This window comes from Symsagittifera roscoffensis, chromosome 8 (genome assembly GCF_963678635.1).
Source record: "Symsagittifera roscoffensis chromosome 8, txSymRosc1.1, whole genome shotgun sequence".
Taxonomy (NCBI): domain Eukaryota; kingdom Metazoa; phylum Xenacoelomorpha; order Acoela; family Convolutidae; genus Symsagittifera; species Symsagittifera roscoffensis.
This window is the reverse complement of record NC_087069.1, coordinates 54,205,296-54,220,600: the sequence shown is the minus strand read 5'-3', so window position 1 is coordinate 54,220,600 and position 15,305 is coordinate 54,205,296.

The following is a 15,305-nucleotide window of genomic DNA, read 5'->3' as shown; positions in this document are numbered from 1 at the left end:
TTATTCTCCGTAAAAAACTCACCTATGCCAAAAGGTCGAACGCCACGACATTTATCAAGCGCTATCAATCTTCCAGAAACCAGTGCTACTTTCGACCATGGTAAGATTTGATTGCACTTTTTTGTGGCGAGAGTTGCAACTTCGTCTTTCAAGTGAGAACTGTGAGCCCCATGACGTAATAAAACCGTCTGCCAATGCTCTGAATCTAATCCCGAAGCTCCCTAACTGCCCTGCAAAGAACGTATCTTCTTTTCAATGGAAGCAAAACTGATTATAATATCTTCAAAGTCGGGTAAAACTGGCACTTGCAATCGCGAAGAGAGAGGTGACTTGTGTGGCTCTGGATGCTTTGACTTTAAAGTCTCACACCTTTCTTCACCTCTTGCATCGGATCAAGCACACCCCCACTTGTTCTCTCCGAGAGCCATCTAATGAAGCAAACACTTTCGAGACATGATAGTCGTCCAAACTATCTTGATTTATTTGTTTCTTTTTGCCACATCTCACTGCTTCCGCCAACAACTTGTCGAATTTGTTTTCCTTCCAGTCTTCAATGAGCCGTCTATTAAGTGTTCGAATGTCTTTTGATGCTTTGATCATTGGATCTCTTTGTAACAAAACACGACTCATCACCAGAACTCTTTCTGAAGTGGAATCAGCAGTGGTAGAAAGAAGCTTCAGTTCATGTGTCAGGAGGTCCACGTACTTCCTAAAGATGTTACCATTAGGCAAAGTATATAGTCTTTTTGGCAACCGTACACTTTTCACCCATCTTTCAGTCCAGATCGAATGATGAAGACAAGTTGATTTGTCAAGTGACGCACCGAATGCTTCCATCATTATGTCTTCGTCATGGCTTTCAAGATTCGGATCACTTTCTGATAGCACATTTTCTATTTGCAGGTCTTGCATGGTTTGAGTTAATCCTGTGCGGCCATTGCTTGTCGGTGTAACATTAACGCGGTCTTTGTTATCTTGTGATATTAACAAGTCTTCCACTTCAAACCGGCTGGTATTGGAAACACTCTGCTGAATTGTTGGTAGTAATCAGAATTATACCCCAGATAACTAGGCGGTTTGATAATTCTCTGAGTCCCCCTCATGATATCACGAGCGTTCCTCGAAACAAACTCGAACTCTTCCCGAGCACGGGCCACTCTGCTCCAGAAACGAGCTTCTCTCCAAACACGAATTCCAAGCACCGGCTGTGTACCAAACACACACGAGCTCCGAGCTCCAAGCACCGGCTCTGCATCCAAGACGAGCACCAATCCACAAATAAGCTGTACACCGAACACGTGCTCTGCTCCAAACTCACGAATTCACCTCCAAACACGAGCTCTGATCCAAATACGAGCACTGCTTGAGATAAAATGTCAGCTCAGTTGCCAATATTGCAGTGGTTGTTGTTTTTTTCTTGCTTAGCAAGACACGTGCAAAATTCACAACAGAACAATAGTTGCAATAGTTGCAATAGTTGCAATAGTTGCAATAGTTGCAATAGTTGCAATAGTTGCAATAGTTGCAATAGTTGTCGATGTTGCAGTGGTTGTTTTTTTTCTTACTTAACAAGACAAGTGCAAATTTCACAAGAGAACAATTTAATTGCGCGAATGTAATTAGTTTTGGGGGAGCGCGCGCCGAAAGACTTTTGGTCTCTTTTTTAAGTGTTCAAAACGTCATTTTAAACCTGCTTTTTTTGGGAAATTTGTCTGCGGCGCAAAAAAAATTTTGACAAAAAAGAGCCCTCATACTTAATATCAGAACAACAGAACAATTATACAACAGAACAATAGTTGCAATAATTGCAATAGTTGCACTAGTTGTCGATGTTGCAGTGGTTGTTGTGTTTTTTCTGGCTTTACGAGACACGTGCGATAAGATCTCACCTTTTCAAGAACTCAGCACAGGTCATGGTTCGTCGCAATTATGCGACCTTTTCGTTGAGAGGCGGAGACCTAACCACTTAACCATCGCTCCCGTGCGAATGGTATTCCAATGATTTAGTTGGTTTCTATCATGCTTTAGGTATTGGGTATGAACAGGAAACCGTTTAGACCAAAAATTGAAATCACACAGTTTCCATTTAAGGAAAAAATGTTAATCATACATTCTTCATTCAATTCCATAAACACAAAAAAATGCGGAAAGGTTTATGACTAGTGATTGTTCAAATATGGAAATTGAATTACTAGCATTTTTCCGTAACCGAAAATAAAGATTTTTTAATTTTTCATTTCTCAAAACTTACTGGTTGTGTTCGTAACCGAACTCAAGTGATAAAAACCTTGGTTACTCAAGCGTAAAGTATTCAAAAGTTTGACCATTTCGCATTAAAACTTGCATTGGAAACCCCCTGAAATGACTTAAATCTGCCTTACACCTGTCAAATAACGAAAGTATCCAACAAATAAATTTTAGAAAAAGTATTCAATGATGATTGTTTTTGAAATTTGAGTTTTCAATTCATCAAGTATTAATCAAGGCATACATAAACATGCCATACAAAAGAAAGAGACATTTTAGCGTTTCTGAAAAAATTAGTTTACAAGAAAAAAAGGAAAAAATCAATATGAGTGTACCAATGACAACATTATACATTAAAAAAATTTTGATTGCAAATTTTTTTGTAAAAATGTTCGTATGAGTACAAAAGTGAATTTGCGGATGAACAAAAAGAAAGAAAAATATGTTTGGGGCCTATTTTAAAGTTACTTGGAAAAGTTTTTGTTGTCGCCATCAAAAAATCCCAAGTCATACATTTTCAAAATAAGAAAACTATACAATTAGTTTTTTTTTCTGTTTTGACAAAAACTATTTTTTTTCTTTAGTACGATCCAGCGAAATTTAAGCAAAACAGAAAAAAATTTGATGACACCGTTTTAACAAAATGTATCCAATTTGCAAGACTAGTTACTTTTCATAGACTTAGTTTATGGAATTGTATGATCAGCACTTTTGGTCTATGGAGATCAACCCGGGTTATGACAACGTTTAACAAACATTTGAATATTAATTGTAAATTTGGAACCGGATAAGCGCGGATGAAAGCTACGAGTCTGGGGAGCTTTAAATAGACTTAATTAATTATATCTAAGATAGAGGGAATTGTGAATATCAAAAACATAGTGTTATTTGTTCGGAAAAGAAGCTTGTCAAAAAATTTTCATACAAGAAACTAGTTGTCAGCTATGCAGACAGTTTTGCTCATGATGCAATTTTTGGTTTTGCTGTGAGTGTTTTTGTGTACTCGCTTGTACGCGAATATCATTACGAGGCCAAACTGTGCATTCTCTGCATTGTAAGCGGAATCCGCAAAGGCAAAAATCTGATTTTTTGCGAAATCCGCTTTATTGCTACTTTTAATTGTTCTTATTTGCTATTTGGATTCCAGAAACAAATACCTAAAATGTTGTACCGCTCAAAATCGCTCCAAAAATAGGCGAATTTGCGGAATCCGCAACTGTATTTGCGGAATCCAGAACAGTTTGTGGAATCCACAAACAAATGATAAGACATTTGTATCGTTATATTGAGCTGTTGCAGAACCCGTAACTGTGAGTGGAATCTGCAATTTGTAAGTGAAATTCGCAAATTGTAAGTGGAGTCCGCATTTTGTTTGCGGATTCCATTCATTTTTATGATTATATGTGGTAAAGTTTTCATCTATATCTTTTATTTACTAGGTGTTCACCAACAAGTTCAATCTCAGCTAAGTCGATCAGCTACTTGTTGAAATACCTGTCAATCTCAATTTCTGTACTTCGAACCCAATTCCTGTAATCAAACTTCGATCCCAATTCCTGTCACCAACTTGGATCTCAATTCCTGTAAACCAACTTCAATCCCAATTCCTGTAACCCAACTTCGATCCCAACTCCTACCATCAACCTCAGTCCCTGCAAAAGTGAGCAAAATGAACAAACTTATGAAGTAAGCTCTCATCTAAAATCATCAGTTCGTTTCAATCAGTTATCTCAATTAATTAGGTCAGTAAACATAAAAAAAATTGTGTATATTCTTTTCGAGTAGTTTCGTTTGCGACAATATAATTTGAAAAGGCAAAAATTCCGAGGAAACACTTTTTTTCGCAATTAACATTTGTTTCAGCTGTAGTTGTTCAAGTTTTGTTAATTTTTTATCTGAAACGGATTTATCAAATTGGATAATTTACTTCCTATGAGCAAATTACACCAAATAGATAGTTTCCTTTATGGAGCAAATTTTACGGGCCTGCATAACTTTCAGACCATAGCACATACTGCATACAGTAAAATGAAGACGGCAAATTACGGTTAATTCAAAAAAGCTCAAAAAAAACAAACAGTCCATAACAACAAACAGTCAAAACCAAAACGTTCATAACAACAAACAGTACAAACAGTTCTAGTTGTTTATTCCAAGTCATAAAAAATTATTCACAAATTCACAACAGAACAATAGTTGCAATAGTTGCAATAGCTGCAATAGTTGCAATAGTTGCAATAGTTGCAATAGTTGCAATAGTTGTCGATGTTGCAGTGGTTGTTGTTTTTTTTCTTGCTTAACAAGACAAGTGCAAAATTCACAACAGAACAATTTAATTGCGCCAATGTAATTAGTTTTGGGGGAGCGCGCGCCGAAAGACTTTTGATCTACTTTTTAAGTGTTCAAAGCGTTATTTAAACCTGCATTTTTGGGAAGTTTGTCTGCGGCGCAAAAAAAGTTTTTTACAAAAAAGAACTATCATACTAATATCAGAACAACAGAACAATTATACAACAGAACAATAGTTGCAATAGTTGCAATAGTTGTCGATGTTGCAGTGGTTGTTTTTTTTTTCCTGCTTAACAAAAGAAGTGCAAAATTCACAACGTAACAATTTAATTGCGCCAATGTAATTAGTTTTGGGGGAGCGCGCGCCGAACGACTTTTGATCTACTTTTTAAGTGTTCAAAGCGTTATTTTAAACCTGCATTTTTGGGAAATTTGTTTGCGGCGCAAAAAAAATTTTTACAAAAAAGAGCCCTCATACTAATATCAGAACAACAGAACAATTATACAACAGAACAATAGTTGCAATAGTTGCAATAGTTGCAATAGTTGTCGATGTTGCAGTGGTTGTTTTTTTTTCCTGCTTAACAAAAGAAGTGCAAAATTCACAACGTAACAATTTAATTGCGCCAATGTAATTAGTTTTGGGGGAGCGCGCGCCGAACGACTTTTGATCTACTTTTTAAGTGTTCAAAGCGTTATTTTAAACCTGCATTTTTGGGAAGTTTGTCTGCGGCGCAAAAAAAATTTTTACAAAAAAGAACTATCATACTAATATCAGAACAACAGAACAATTATACAACAGAACAATAGTTGCAATAGTTGCAATAGTTGCAATAGTTGTACATGTTGCAGTGGTTGTTTTTTTTTTCCTGCTTAACAAAAGAAGTGCAAAATTCACAACGTAACAATTTAACTGCGCCAATGTAATTAGTTTTGGGGGAGCGCGCACCGAACGCCTTTTGATCTACTTTTTAAGTGTTCAAAGCGTTATTTAAACCTGCATTTTTGGGAAGTTTGTCTGCGGCGCAAAAAAATTTTTTTACAAAAAAGAACTATCATACTAATATCAGAACAACAGAACAATTATACAACAGAACAATAGTTGCAATAGTTGCAATAGTTGCAATAGTTGTCGATGTTGCAGTGGTTGTTTTTTTTTTCCTGCTTAACAAAAGAAGTGCAAAATTCACAACGTAACAATTTAATTGCGCCAATGTAATTAGTTTTGGGGGAGCGCGCGCCGAACGACTTTTGATCTACTTTTTAAGTGTTCAAAGCGTTATTTAAACCTGCATTTTTGGGAAGTTTGTCTGCGGCGCAAAAAAAATTTTTTACAAAAAAGAACTATCATACTAATATCAGAACAACAGAACAATTATACAACAGAACAATAGTTGCAATAGTTGCAATAGTTGCAATAGTTGTCGATGTTGCAGTGGTTGTTTTTTTTTTCCTGCTTAACAAAAGAAGTGCAAAATTCACAACGTAACAATTTAATTGCGCCAATGTAATTAGTTTTGGGGGAGCGCGCGCCGAACGACTTTTGATCTACTTTTTAAGTGTTCAAAGCGTTATTTAAACCTGCATTTTTGGGAAGTTTGTCTGCGGCGCAAAAAAAATTTTTTACAAAAAAGAACTATCATACTAATATCAGAACAACAGAACAATTATACAACAGAACAATAGTTGCAATAGTTGCAATAGTTGCAATAGTTGTCGATGTTGCAGTGGTTGTTTTTTTTTCCTGCTTAACAAGAGAAGTGCAAAATTCACAACGTAAAAATTTAATTGCGCCAATGTAATTAGTTTTGGGGGAGCGCGCGCCGAAAGACTTTTGATCTACTTTTTAAGTGTTCAAAACGTTATTTAAACCTGCATTTTTGGGAAGTTTGTCTGCGGCGCAAAAAAATTTTTTTACAAAAAAGAACCCTCATACTAATATCAGAACAACAGAACAATTATACAACAGAACAATAGTTGCAATAGTTGCAATAGTTGCAATAGTTGTCGATGTTGCAGTGGTTGTTTTTTTTTCCTGCTTAACAAGAGAAGTGCAAAATTCACAACGTAACAATTTAATTGCGCCAATGTAATTAGTTTTGGGGGAGCGCGCGCCGAACGACTTTTGATCTACTTTTTAAGTGTTCAAAGCGTTATTTTAAACCTGCATTTTTGGGAAATTTGTCTGCGGCGCAAAAAAAACTTTACAAAAAAGAGCCCTCATACTAATATCAGAACAACAGAACAATTATACACCAGAACAATAGTTGCAATAGTTGCAGTAGTTGCAATAGTTGTCGACGTTGCAGTGGTGTTGTTTTTTTTCTTGCTTAACGAGACACGTGCGATAAGATCTCACATTTTCAAGAACTCAGCACAGGTCATGGTTCGTCGCAATTATCCGACCTTTTCATTGAGAGGCCGAGACCTAACCACTTAACCACCGCTCCCATGCGAATGGTGTTCCAATGATTTATTTGGTTTCTATCATGCTTTAGGTATTGGGTATGAACAGCAAACCGGGTAGACCAAAAATGGTAATCACACAATTTCCATTTAAGGAAAAATGTTAAACATACATTCTTCATGCAATTCCATAAACACAGAAAAAAGGAGAAAGGTTTATGACCAGTGATTTTTCAAATATGAAATTGAACGACTAGCAATTTTCCTTAAACCGAAAATGAAGATTTTTTATATTTTCATTTCTCAAAACTTTCTGGTTGTGTTCGTAACCGAACTCAAGTGACAAAAACTTTGGTTACTCAAGCGTAGAGTATTCAAAAGTTTGACCATCTTTCAAAAAAACTTGCATTGGAAACCCCCTGAAATGACTTAAATCTGCCTTACACCAGGCAAAAAACGAAAGTATCCAACAAATAAATTTTAGAAAAAGGTTTCTATGATGATTGTTTTTGAAATTTGATTTTTCAATTCATCAAATATTAATCAAGGCATACATAAACATGCCATACAAAAGAAAGAGACGTTTTAGCGTTTCTGAAAAAAGATTATAAGAGAAAAAAGAAAAAAGCAATATGAGTGTACCAATTACAACGTTATACATTAAAAAAAATTATACGTTATACTTTTGTAAAACTGTTCGTTTGAGTACAAAAATTGATTTGCGGATGAACAAAAAAAAAGAAAAGATGTTTGGGGCCAATTTTGAAGTTACTTGGAAAAAGTTTTGTTGTAACATCAAAAAAGTCATACTTTTTCAATATAAGAAAACTATACAATTAGCTTTTTTCGTTTTGAGGGAATTTTGACTTCAAAAACATAGTGTTATTTTGTTCGGAAAACTGCTTATCATAAAAATTTCATACATGAGACTAGCTTTCAGCTATGCAGACAGTTTTGCTCTTGATGCATTTTTTAGTTTTGCTGTGAGTGTTTTTGCGTACTTGCATGTACGCGAATATCTTTACGAGGCCAAACTGTGCATTCTCTGCATTGTAAGCGGAATCCGCAAAGGCAAAACTCTGATTTGTTGCGAAAACCGCATTATTGCTACTTTTAATTGTTCTGATTTGCTGTTATGGATTCCAGAAACAAATATCTAAAATGTTGTACCACTCAAAATCGCTCCAAAAATAGGCGACTTTGCGGAATCCGCAACTGTATTTGCGGAATCCAGAACAGTTTGTGGAATCCACATACAAATGATAAGACATTTGTATCGTTAAATTGAGCTGTTGCAGAACCCGTAACTGTGAGTGGAATCTGAAATTTGTAAGTGAAATCCGCAAATTGTAAGTGGAATCCGCATTTTGTTCGCGGATTCCATTTACTTATATGATTATATAAAGTAAGGTTTTTATCTATATCTTTTATTTACTAGGTGTTCACCAGCAAGTTTAATCTCAGCTACGTTGATCAGCTACCTGTTGAAATACCTGTCAATCTCAATTCCTGTAACCCAACTTCGAACCCAATTCCTGTAATCCAACTTCGATCCCAATTCCTGTCACCAACTTGGATCTCAATTTCTGTAAACTAACTTCAATCCCAATTCCTGTAACCCAACTTCGATCCCAATTCCTGTAACCAAATCCTACCATCAACCTCAGTCCCTGCAAAAGTGAGCAAATTGAACAAACTTATGAAGTAAGCTCTCATCTAAAATCATCAGTTCTTTCCAATCAGTTATCTCAATTAATAAGGTCAATTAACATAAAAAAATTGTGTATATTCTTTTCGAGTAGTTTCATTTCCGAGCATATAGTTTGATAAGGCAAAAATTCCGAGATCACACTTTTGTTTTCGCAATTAACATTTATTTCAGCTGTAGTTGTTCAAGTTTTGTTATTTTTTTTTTATCTAAAACGGATTTATCAAATTGGATAAGTTTTTTTCTAGGAGCAAATTATACCAAATAGATAGTTTCCTCTTATGGAGCAAATTTTACGGGCCTGCATAACTTTCAGACCATAGCACATACTGCATACAGTAAAATGAATACGGCAAATTACGGTTAATTCAAAAAACTCAATTAATAACAAACAGTCAAAACAAAACATTCTTAACAACAAACAGTACAAACAGTTCTAGTTGTTTATTCCAAGTCATAAAAGTTATGGGCAGAATGGCCCTATTATGTCTAAATACTTCTCTGTAGTTATCCTTGACGGCATATCCACCATGCCATTCCTTTATACGGCATCGGATTCGGCCCATGAGGAAATCTCTGTGTTCGTTGAACTTGAGAGATTTGAGCAGAGTGTCCAGCTCACGTTCGTTTTTTGCTGGCAACAAGCAAATAATCCCAAGATTGATGGCACTCGAAAATTCCTATGTTTATACTGCCCAGAAATTTAGCAGCACTCTTTGTGGATGATACACCAATGGCCTTTCTGGTTGCGGTTGTAGCTGGAATAAATATAAAAGTTTCCCCTGTTTTTTTCCTCATCAAGCCAACGCATATTTTTATTGCCGAAGAACTCGCAAGAATTTGGCTACTTGGGTGAGTAATATCAATCAGATCGCACCTAATTTTGTTCTAAAACGAAGCACAACAGAATAAATCAAGTTTGTTTTCAAAAAAACAACGAAACTGAAACAAAGAGCTACATACCTAGAAATCTGAAATCTGTTGCAGCAAGTTCCGCTCTAACAGAAGACATTCTCTGGGCGACATCTTAATTTTCGATACAACTCATTCCAGCAAATGCTCATTTTTTTGAGCAATTGAATTTCAAATAAGCAACACGGAATTTTTCTCCGTCGTGGAAGAGAGTCGATCCTAGCTAAAATCACAAATTAGATTACGGTGTAAATTGGGAATACGGTAAATTAAAATACCGATAAAAATAAGAATCAGGAAAGGCTTTATAAACTTTCAGGATATCAGATGAAGTAGATGATCATACAGTTTATCAGGATAGTTGTATGTGATAGATTAGTAGATTAGTTACACACTTGACTAGTTACATGATAAAATTACCTGCATTACACCAATGATGCATGGAGCAAACTTCAAGTGAATGCCAAATTCTAGCAACTCAAAATAATCAAGGCGACTCAAAAAATCTTCCTGCGGTTTTTCCTCCTTGTTTTTTTTTGGCCTTGGGCTGTGAGGGTTTTAGTTCGGGTCTAGATTTTCAGCATCCTTAAACATGAATTTTATGAAATCGTCTGGCAGTGATTTTCAGGCGATTCATTTCCTTGACTCACATTGTGACTCGTTTCTCAACTCGGAGTTCCTAACGTATAAATTGCCACTGCATGATGATCCATTTCCCGCAGTATTCTGAGGTTTCTCGACCGCTCGAACTCTGCACTGGGACACGAAAGGGTCGTTGGTGATGACAATGTTCGAAAAAGACCAACAAGTCCATGTGCAGCCGTCTGGGGTTAAACAATAGCTTCTCCTTTCTCGAACTCCGCCTTCTGCTGATGACACAACTATAATTGTGTTCGTGGAGTTCTCCTACAATCAATACTGCTGCGTTGTCTTTTCTGTCTTCTGGGTCACTAAAAATTGCACTTCCTGGCCAATCAGCACATCTAATCTTTAAGCACCAATCGCTGACTATTGATAAAAATACAGCACTTACCCAGATGGAAAGGACGGCATCAGGGAGTTGTATTTTTTTCTTTACCCGAAAAACTCAACTTAGCATGATGACATGGATGAAAGACGGTATAATGACTGAATTGAGGAGCGATTGAATGATTGAAATGAAGTGAGCCTTGGTTCAAGAATTGACTAATGACAATTTCTCTGATGCAGGACTAATGCGTCACTGATAACGATGACTTCACTGATAAGATTTTTACTTTCTGATTCTGCTTTCGGTGAAGCCTTCATTAACAGTTAGCCGTCTAATCTTTAATCAGGAATTATGGCATGCAGGCATAACAGTCATTAGTAGTCATTATGGCATAGATGCTACAGTCGCTTGGTGTGCTAAAAAGAGTGGAAAGTGTCAATGCTTTTCCTTCGTAGACTCTTGTCTTGATCCTGGTGTTTCAATTAAATTGGCGCTGATAAGTGATGGGAGCTTGGCCGCTAAATTGAAATCAATTCATCGTCATCTTGAGCTCAATATTATATGCATCTCTCATTTTTCGTCAGAATCAAGTAGAATTTCTTGTAATCATGTTCAGTGCCTCCAGTTCTCGATCACCATTTGCGGTGCTTTTTAACATCCCTGAGCCTCCAACACCACTCGAAGCACCAGAGACGACGTCATTTCCTCCCCGGCAACGGTAAACCCTTGCGATCACCCCCGCGACCTTTCGCCTCGCAACTTCCATCGACACATAGGCAACCACATACCCCTCTGCGACATGTCCATTTAGGCCCCTCATTGATACATCAGTGCCAGCCTCAGCAGTTTCAGCCACAACCAGCCTACCTGGATTCCTATATGTCGGCATCATCAGATCCGAATTCTTCATGGCCATCGGCGTTTCCCCACTATCGAAAAATTGAAAGACAACCGTATGACCATGAGAGGCGAACCTACACTCTTACAGAACCACGAGCCGATGATACCACGGAGCCACGAGACCACAGGTACGGCGAGCCCACAGAAAGCCTCAAATTGGATCATGCAGAGCCAGATAATGTAGGCGAAACAGTAAGTTGAAGAAATAATTTCAAAAGCAAACACATTGTACAAGCATAGAAATGTTTTGGTAAAACAAATATCGAAACTAAATCATATTCAATTTAAGCACCTCGGAAAAGTCTCCCGAGCCGAAAACCCGATAAAAAACGAGACTCTCAATGAGGTCAATTAACAGACTGTCGAGAAGGCGAATGACTGCGCCGATAAAAGAAACGGAACCTTGTTCCACAAAAAAACAATTGACCTTGTCCAGAGCCATTGTCATGTTTCTGTTCACGTGCACAGGGATGCTCGAGAAAATGATCATCAACACCACGTTACATGCTGTGTTCCAGACATTTGTCAACATAGAGAAAAAAACGAAGAAGATACCGTGGAGCTGAGCATAGAACCAGCAGCCTGTTTGTATATTTTTAAATCTAAAACAATGATTTGACAAAAAACAATGTTGACTCGATTTTATAGTGTAAACTTCTGGTGTCTACCACAGAATTACAGTCTGGTTAGTACAAGGTTTGAAACTTTACTATACGAAGGCCAGAACCCAGTTAAAAGAGCAAAATGAACTATGTTATTCAGCGGGATTTTCGGGACACAAAAACCTGGTGACGACTCAACTGTCTTTCGTCGATTTTTCGGGAACGCGGTGTTCCAGGTTGCTCAACTAGTTGATCAGTTCAGACGCCAAGAAGATCAATCGATATGAAGTTTTGATTTCTTCCGAGGGGATTTTAAAATCGAAATAGAAAACGACTTGAAATCACGTGTAATCATTTTCGTTTTTTATAGATTAGCATAATAAATCTTGAACAGCCGAAGCGCTCTATCGCATGTAAGGTTGCGAGGCTTATGCTTTTGTCTAGAAACCCTAGTTCGAGATGGAGAAGCTGAGGAGGCAAGCTTCAGAAGTTCAGCAGAAGTTAGACGGATACAACTACGAAGAGGTTCTGATTGTTGAAGTTAGACCATCTCATGGTCAGACAAGTTAATTGAATCATAATCAAAACTGGTTAAACTCAGACGAGGTCACCTAGTGATCTCAAACTAATTAATTAGTCTGTAATTAATTAACTGGTACTTTTGTGATGCTTAGTTTGTCGAGTCATTTATATTCAATCTTTCATTTCATTCTTCAACAATCACTACCTCTTCTCAATCCTCAAACCTCAGATTATATCTCAGTCTCTAGCACCAGCTCATAAACCTAGTTGCTCTAACTCTTAATATTAACAAGTTATCGGCGCAGATTTCTATTTTTTTTTCTTGTATTATTTTTCTGCAAGAGTTTTTAGCTTTTAGCTAGCAGCCTTAAGCAACGATGGACTTGAAACTGGCGACTTTTAATTGAAAATCTGAAGATTTTCCTGCGTGGTCGACGAAGTTTTTGGCGCTGATGCACAACAAGGGCGTGTTCAGGACAGTGATGGGCAATGATGATCTGCCAGAGGCTGAGCCTACTCTCCCTCAGAGTCCGAATGCTGATCAGCAGGCAGCCTACCACGCCAAGATGCAGGAGCGTGCAGTGTTGATCCAGCAGAGGAAAGGCAATCGAAACACTGTGTGGTCCCACCTGGCTCTGCTGCTCAACAACACCACTTTGATGTACATAAAGAACGACTGCGTAGAAACAGATGGCTATGGCGATGGGACGAAGGCTCGGAAGCTGCTTCAAGAGAAGTTTTGCAAAGCTGAGAGGCCGACGAAGGTCTGTCTAGTAGGTCAGCTTGGGAAGCTGCGCCTAGGATCAGAGGAGGCTCTGGACGACTATTTCGTTCGCAGTCAAGAGCTGATGACAAGGTTGAGCGAAGCTGGAGAAGGAATCACGGACACACTGTTCAATGCTTTGGTGATCAAAGGGCTGCCTGACAGGCCTGACCATTTTGTGGTGCAAGAGAGCTTTCAACCAGCCAAGACATTTCCAGAGCTAAGAACGAGGTTGAGGAACTACGATGACTCAAGGAAGGCTCGATGTGGAGAGAGGACTGGACATGGTCATATAGCCATGCAAGTTATGAGGATGAAGAAAGAAGTGTCAAGTAAAGGCTGCTATGTGTGCGGTCAGAAGAATCATAAGGCGAGGAACTGCAAATCCAAAGGTGACAGCGGACAATCGAGTGCTCGAGGCAGTGGGTCGAACGAAGCAAGTGGGCCAGGAGCAAAGAAGCATGGGTGCTTCAAGTTTGGGCAACCTGGACATTTTGCAAGAGAGTGCGAGCAGGGGATGACAGAGCTCTTCAGTTGTTGTGCTGCAACTTCAATGAAGGGAGACGACCTCATTGTGGATAAGGTATGCACTGATTGTTTGGTGCGCGAGAGATCTGTTTATTCTAGCTTTGAGAGCTGAAACGAGGGGACAACTGTGGAGAACCTCAACGGTACGCGGTCAAGGATTGACGGCAAAGGATCAGTGGAAGTGGAGATCAGGGACTGCCATGATGCTGTGAAGAGCTACACTTTTCATAATAAGCTGTTTGTACCGAGCTACAGTGTGACTTTGATGAGTGTGAGCTCAGCTGTGGCTAGAGGCTCAAGCTTCAGTTTCACCGTAGATGCGTCACATCTAATGGCACCAGATGGGGGACAGCTACCTGTGAAGCAGCGCGGCAAGCTTTTCTTCCTTGAGTGCAAGTTCAACAGAAACCCGATGACTCTAGTGACGAGAACAAGCGGGGATACCAGTGATGCAATGTTGTGGCACCCACGACTGAGGCACCTCAACCATCAGGATCTTTCATCGCTTGTCAATGTGGGCGAGCTAGAGTTCTGTGAAGTGTGTACATCTTCTAAGATGCATAAAGTAGCAGTGCCTAAGAAGACTGACAGCAGAGCATCGGCAGTGGGGCAATGGGTCTTCATTGAAGTTCAGGGACCATTTGAAGTACCGAGTATACATGGTGCACGCTATGCCTTGAGCTTCATCGATGACTTCAGTCGGCTGGCTGTGGTCAAGTATCTTGTGAAGAAGAATGATGCTCTACTGAAGTTCCTGGAGTTTGTGGCTGAGCATGGAGCACCGAAGTGCCTGCGAACTGACAATGGTGGTGAGTATTCGTCAAATGCATTTAGGAGAATTTGTAGAGAACTCCAGGTAAAGCAAGATTTCACTGTGCCCAATACTCCCCAACAGAATGGTGTAACGGAGCGCTACAACAGAGTGATCACCGAGATGACTCGATGTTTGCTGGACGAAGCAAGGCTACTGAAGATGTTTTGGGTGCGAGCAACGTCGACAGCTGTGAGGGTTCGCAACTTGTGTCCCACATCCAGAAACGAGAAGTGCCTTTCACCGACAGAGATGCACTATAGGAAACCATCAAAAGGGAGCTAATTGCGTGTATTTGGTTGCCTGGCGTACTATCTGGATCGAGGCAACATACGGAAACTGGATCCAAGGGCAAAAGAATCAAATTCATCGGCTACGACGAGGAGAGCAACGCCTACCTGCTGATGGATCTAGAAACAGGACGTGTGGTGCTAGCAAGAAGCGTGACTTTCAATGAGAACATCATTCCAGATGATTTCATTCTTGACAGTGATTCATTACAAACCCTGAAGCTATCAACCGAGAGGTGCATTGATATTGAGCAACCAAGCACTTTGAAAACCAGGGAGACACGAAGCGCGCAAACTGAGGGTGATACTGCAGATTCAGTGGGGCTACTGAAGAAAATCAGGTCGAAGCAGTAGATT